Raw genomic sequence first — 7,012 nt, 5'->3', positions numbered from 1 at the left:
CAGGAGCAAACACACGTATTACAGGAAATATAGTTCCGCTGATCATCAGACTTCAGGGTTTATACACAGAGACATATATTAAAAAAGATAAATCAGGATAAAGTTCTGCAGTAATATCGGGATGTGTAAGTTCCATAAACACATGTATGAAATCTGAGCCTGAAGGGACCAGGGTTCGATCTTCACATTTCTCCTGGCTCTTTATATTCCTCTGTATCTGATCAACACTAGAGCAGGAATCAGGTTAGAGGATGTCGTCTGTGTTTCAGCAGCTTCTGTCTTAATCTTTTAACTGTGACATTTCATAATGAGGGTTTTTATTTTCCATGATGCAAAATGTGTTTTCCTGCTGCTGGCGGTGAGCCGCCTCTGCAGCTCTGACCTCATGTTTGTGTAAAATAAATTTAAAGCAGTGAAATAAAAAGCTGATGTAATGAGAACCAATTTATGTCCTCTGTGCTCGCCTGCAACTCGTTCTGCTGGAATCTGCTCCTCAGTTAAAGTGGCGTCCTGAGTCAGGGCGGGAGCAGTGTGCGGAGCAGCAGAGGAACTCATCAGAGTAAAAGCAGCAAAAATTAACGGCCTCAGAGCAACAGTAGCATGTCCACATCTGTAAAACTAAACGGGTTCTGTTTCCTACGGCAGACAGGAGGAGTCATAATGTTTCATCTGGTTAATGCTTTTATCTGTGGGGCTCTGAGGGAAGACAACCTGAACATTAATTAGGAGTTAAATATAACATTTAAGAAGAAACTGGGATGGGTTTGTGAAGTTAGCATCCTAGCTATCAAAAATAAAATGTCCTAAGTTTAAAGACCAGTAAGCTAGAGTTAGCTGCTACATCCAGTTAGCCTAATGTTCGCTACTAGTAAGAGTTAGCAGCTATATCCAGTTAGCTTTGAGTGAGTTAGAGATGGAGGAGAGCTACTAAAGTCAGCTTCTCAAAACAGTTAGCTGATAGTAAAAACTAGTAGTGTTTGTGTCTGTAGCTCAGTATATGTTGCTAAAGTCAAATCTCCTCTTACACATTTCACAATGTCCTTGTTTTGTTGTTTATGAAATAAAACTCATCTCAGAAACACAACTAGACTGTTTCTAAATCAAAACATGCAGTGATAAACAACAACAGCAGCAGCAGCAGCAACAACAACAACAACAACAACAACAACAACAACAACCAGGAGCATTAGTAGAAGCTTTTGGGCTTTGAAGAAGCTAGGCTAACAGTTTCTCTCTGCTTCCAGTGTTTGTGCTAAGCTAGGCTAATGGTTTCCCTCTGCTTCCAGTGTTTGTGCTAAGCTAGGCTAACGGTTTCCCTCTGCTTCCAGTGTTTTTGCTAAGCTAGGCTAATGGTTTCCCTCTGCTTCCAGTGTTTTTGCTAAGCTAGGCTAACAGTTTCCCTCTGTCAAAGAGTCACAGAGTCAGAAAGTCAGAGTCAGAGAGTCAGAGTCAGAGAGTCAGAGTCACAGAGTCACTGAGTCACTGAGTCAGAGTTATAGAGTCCGAGTCAAAGAGTCAGAGAATCACAGAGTCACTGAGTCAAAGAGTCAGAGAGTCAGAGTCAGAGTCAAAGAGTCACAGAGTCACAGAGTCAGAGTCAAAGAGTCACAGAGTCACAGAGTCAGAGTCAGAGAGTCCGAGAGTCAGAGTCAAAGAGTCAGAGAGTCAGAGTCACAGTCACTGAGTCAGAGTTATAGAGTCACACAGAGTCAGAGAGTCACAGAGTCAGAGTCACACAGAGTCACAGAGTCAGAGTCACAGAGTCAGAGTCACAGAGTCAGAGTCAGAGTCACAGAGTCAGAGTCAAAGAGTCAGAGAATCACAGAGTCAGAGTCAGAGAGTCACAGAGTCAGAGTCAGAGAGTCAGAGAGTCAGAGTCAAAGAGTCAGGGAGTCAGAGAGTCAGAGTCACAGAGTCACTGAGTCAGAGTCACAGAGTCAGAGTCAAAGAGTCAGAGAATCACAGAGTCAGAGAGTCACAGAGTCAGAGTCAGAGAGTCCGAGAGTCAGAGTCAAAGAGTCAGGGAGTCAGAGAGTCAGAGTCAGAGAGTCCGAGAGTCAGAGTCAAAGAGTCAGAGAGTCAGAGTCACAGAGTCACTGAGTCAGAGTTATAGAGTCACACAGAGTCAGAGAGTCACAGAGTCAGAGTCACACAGAGTCACAGAGTCAGAGTCACAGAGTCAGAGTCACAGAGTCACAGAGTCAGAGTCACAGAGTCAGAGTCAGAGTCACAGAGTCAGAGTCAAAGAGTCAGAGAATCACAGAGTCAGAGTCAGAGAGTCACAGAGTCAGAGTCAGAGAGTCCGAGAGTCAGAGTCAAAGAGTCAGGGAGTCAGAGAGTCAGAGTCACAGAGTCACTGAGTCAGAGTCACAGAGTCAGAGTCAAAGAGTCAGAGAATCACAGAGTCAGAGTCAGAGAGTCACAGAGTCAGAGTCAGAGAGTCCGAGAGTCAGAGTCAAAGAGTCAGGGAGTCAGAGAGTCAGAGTCACAGAGTCACTGAGTCAGAGTTATAGAGTCACACAGAGTCAGAGAGTCAGAGTCAGAGTCAAAGAGTCACAGAGTCACAGAGTCAGAGTCAAAGAGTCACAGAGTCACAGAGTCAGAGTCAGAGAGTCCGAGAGTCAGAGTCAAAGAGTCAGAGAGTCAGAGTCACAGAGTCACTGAGTCAGAGTTATAGAGTCACACAGAGTCAGAGAGTCAGAGTCACACAGAGTCACAGAGTCAGAGTCACAGAGTCAGAGTCACAGAGTCAGAGTCACAGAGTCAGAGTCAGAGTCACAGAGTCAGAGTCAAAGAGTCAGAGAATCACAGAGTCAGAGTCAGAGAGTCACAGAGTCAGAGTCAGAGAGTCCGAGTCAAAGAGTCAGGGAGTCAGAGAGTCAGAGTCACAGAGTCACTGAGTCAGAGTTATAGAGTCACACAGAGTCAGAGAGTCACAGAGTCAGAGTCACAGAGTCAGAGTCACACAGAGTCACACAGAGTCATGGAGTCAGAGTCAGAGTCACAGAGTCAAAGAGTCAGAGTCAAATAGTCACAGAATCACACAGAGTCTCAGAGTCAAAGAGTCACTCAGAGTCAAAGAGTCACACAGAATCACAGAGTCAGAGAGTCACACAGAGTCAGAGTAAAAGAGTCACACAGAATCACAGAGTCAAAGAGTCACACAGAGTCAGAGTCAGAGTCAGAGAGTCAGAGTCAAAGAGTCACAGAATCAGAGTCACAGAGTGACAGAGTCACAGACTCAGAATCACAGAGTCACAGAGGCAGAGTCACAGAGTGACAGAGTCACAGACTCAGAATCACAGAGTCACAGAGGCAGTCACAGAGTCACAGAGGCAGAGTCACAGAGTCACAGAGTCACAGAATCAGAGTCACAGAGTCAGAGTCACAGAGTCACAGACTCAGAATCACAGAGTCACAGAGTCACAGAGTCACAGAGTCACAGAGTCACAGACTCAGAATCACAGAGTCACAGAGTCACAGAGTCACAGAATCACAGAGTCACAGAGTCACAGAGTCACAGAATCAGAGTCACAGAGTCAGAGTCACAGAGTCACAGACTCAGAATCACAGAGTCACAGAGTCACAGAGTCACAGAGTCACAGACTCAGAATCACAGAGTCACAGAGTCACAGAGTCACAGAGTCACAGAGTCACAGAGTCACAGAGTCACAGACTCAGAATCACAGAGTCACAGAGTCAGAGTCACAGAGTCACAGAGTCACAGACTCAGAATCACAGAGTCACAGAGTCACAGAGTCACAGAGTCACAGAGTCACAGAGTCACAGAGTCACAGAGTCACAGACTCAGAATCACAGAGTCACAGAGGCAGAGTCACAGAGTCACAGAGTCACAGAGTCACAGAGTCACAGAGTCACAGAATCAGAGTCACAGAGTCAGAGTCACAGAGTCACAGACTCAGAATCACAGAGTCACAGAGTCACAGAGTCACAGAGTCACAGAGTCACAGAGTCACAGAGTCACAGACTCAGAATCACAGAGTCACAGAGTCACAGAATCACAGAGTCACAGAGTCACAGAGTCACAGAGTCACAGAGTCACAGAGTCACAGAGTCACAGAATCACAGACTCAGAATCACAGAGTCACAGAGTCACAGAGTCACAGAGTCACAGAGTCACAGAGTCACAGAATCACAGACTCAGAATCACAGAGTCACAGAGTCACAGAGTCACAGAGTCACAGAGTCACAGAGTCACAGACTCAGAATCACAGAGTCACAGAGTCACAGAGTCACAGACTCAGAATCACAGAGTCACAGATTTCCCCCCCCCCCCACACACACACACATTGGGCTGTCTGGGAGTAAAGCAGCATCGGATTAGGATCATCGAGAAACTCTTTCCTCTCCTCTCGGCTGAGACAACAGCGTCTGTAATTATAAAAGTCTTTCTGTTTCATGATTCCTCTGTCAGCCGCTCTGCCGCTCCATGGCTCCCTTCTGACCCTCCGAGAGGATTCGGCTCAGTCATCACTAACGTTAGAAACTCCGCTTTAATACGGAACTAAAATATTTACTTTCATACATCATTATATTCTGAATCTATTCTACTAAAAAGTATTATGAACAATATAATACTATAGGTTTAGAAATATAATGACCCTTATTGAGCTAAATCAGGGTCAAGTTTTGATCATTCCAAAAATAAACGTTGAAAAATAAAGTGAATGATTCAAACAAAACATAAGAATGCAGAATAATTGATCAGCTTTCACATTTTTTTCACTTTCAAACTTGTGGCACTGATGTTGCTTGGGGGGCGTGGCTTACCAAAGAGTAGTTTGGCATCCTGAGTGACAGCCCTCCCTCAGTCATATTGCCTTCATGGATGTTAGGGAGCGCGAGAAATATAACTCAACACTTTCTATACACAATCCAGCCAAGCTAATGGGTTCACGGAGCTACGTGGAAGTAGCTGTAGCACAGTTTATTGCTCTTATACCGCGATTGTTGCCAACTACGATGCTCAGCAGCTCGCTTAGCGAAACTTTGACACTGGTATCCGGTTTGGTTACAACAATCACGGAAGTATAGAAAGTGTTGAGTTATATTTCTCACGCTACCTAACATCCATGAAGGGAACATGACAGAGGGTGGGCTGTCACTCCAAACTACTCTTTGGTAAGCCCCGCCGCCCAAGCAACATCAGAGCCACAAGTTTCAAAGCGGAAAAAAAAGATCTGAAAGCGAAAGAAAAAGATCCATCCATCTTCTCCCGCTTCTCCGTCAGGGTCGCGGAGGTAACAGCTCCAGCAGAGAGCCCCAAACGTTCCTTTCCCTGGCCACATCAACCAGCTCTGACTGGGGGATTCCAAGGCGCTCCCAGGCCAGCGAAGAGATGTAACCCCTCCACCTGGTCCTAGGTCTACCCCTCTTCCCAGCTGGATGTGCCTGGAACACCTCCCTAGGGAGGCGCCCAGGTGGCATCCTCACTAGGTGCCCGAACCACCTCAACTGGCTCCTTTCAACGCGAAGGAGCAGCGCTTCTACTCCGAGTCCCTCCCGGATGACTGAACTTCTCACCTTATCCCTAAGGGAGATGCCAGCCACCCTGCGGAGAAATCCCATTTCGGCCGCTTGTATCCGCGATCTCGTTCTTTCGGTCCTGACCCATCCTTCATGACCATAGGTGAGGGTAGGAACGAAGATGGCCCGGTAGACAGAGAGCTTTGCCTTCTGGCTCAGCTCCCTTTTCCTCACAACGGTGCGGTAAAGCGACTGCAGTACCGCTCCCGCTGCTCTGATTCTCCGGCCCATCTCACGCTCCATTGTTCCCTCACTGGAGAACAAGACCCCGAGATACTTGAACTCCTTCACTTGGGGTGAGGCTTCATTCCCTACCTGGAGTGGACAGTCCATCGGTTTCCTGCTGAGAACCATGGCCTCAGATTTGGAGGTGCTGATCCTCATCCCAGCCGCTTCACACTCGGCCGCGAACCGATCCAGTGAGTGCTGAAGGTCACAGACCGATGAAGCCATTAGGACCACATCATCTGCAAACAGCAGTGGTGCAATCCTTAGCCCACGAACTGCAAACCCCCGCGAAAAAAAAGGATCTGAAAGTGAAAAAGATCTGAGCGCGTCTGTCTGGACGGTAATCACTGCTTTTTAAAAATCCAAATAGAATAAAACTTCTTGATTTATGTTTTGCTTCTTTTTGTAGTTAGGCTATAATAAAATATATATTTAGGAAAATATCAAAATCCTACAAAGTCTAATTTAACTAGGAGATGTTTATCTCAACATTGACAAACTGAACCACATCCCTTTGGCTTTCATGATTACATTTGTTTTTCCTGTATGGATGACATGTTTTAAATATAGAATTTTAATGGATATTGGGATTCAGATATGTCCAGTTTTGAGCCTAATATTGAATTCATGAAAATGTTTTTTTTGCAGTTAAATGATATTTATATAAATCCATTAACGTAAAGGTTTGTAATTTACAAACTTTGTAACCCTCTGCCACTGGACAGGGTGAAGCTCCACCTGCAGCTGCAGACTGATGACAAGCAAACAAACAAACTCACAGCTCCTTCCAGCTGAGATATTAATCACGTCTGGTAACCCCCCCCCCCCCATTCATGTTAATTACCTGTTTTTAAAATGACACCTGAACAGTGTTCATTTTGGCAGCTATTTTAGATTTAATCTTAATCTTTACACGAAAATGGTTATTAGTTTTAGTCCTTTTTACCCTTCATAGTTTGAGTCTAGCTATAGTCGACGACAGCTCAAAACATTTTAGTCAAAATGTTTCTCTCTTTAAACTAATTCAGTTAGGCAGATACAGGTATCTGGGATTGGAATCAAGGTGACAGTATCAAGTGTTGAAACTGGTAAAGCCACATTTCCCTCTCTCAACACTCTGTGATATCTGGAGTCCTTCCCTTAGTTAGTGGGATATCTCTAGACTCTCACATTGATGCTGCTGTGCTGTCCTTGCTGATCCGCTAAGGTGCATACTATCTATAATATTATCATTCAA

The sequence above is a fragment of the Eleginops maclovinus genome, chromosome 7 (assembly GCF_036324505.1).
Source record: "Eleginops maclovinus isolate JMC-PN-2008 ecotype Puerto Natales chromosome 7, JC_Emac_rtc_rv5, whole genome shotgun sequence".
In the NCBI taxonomy this organism is placed as follows: Eukaryota; Metazoa; Chordata; class Actinopteri; order Perciformes; family Eleginopidae; genus Eleginops; species Eleginops maclovinus.
This window is presented reverse-complemented; position numbering follows the sequence as displayed.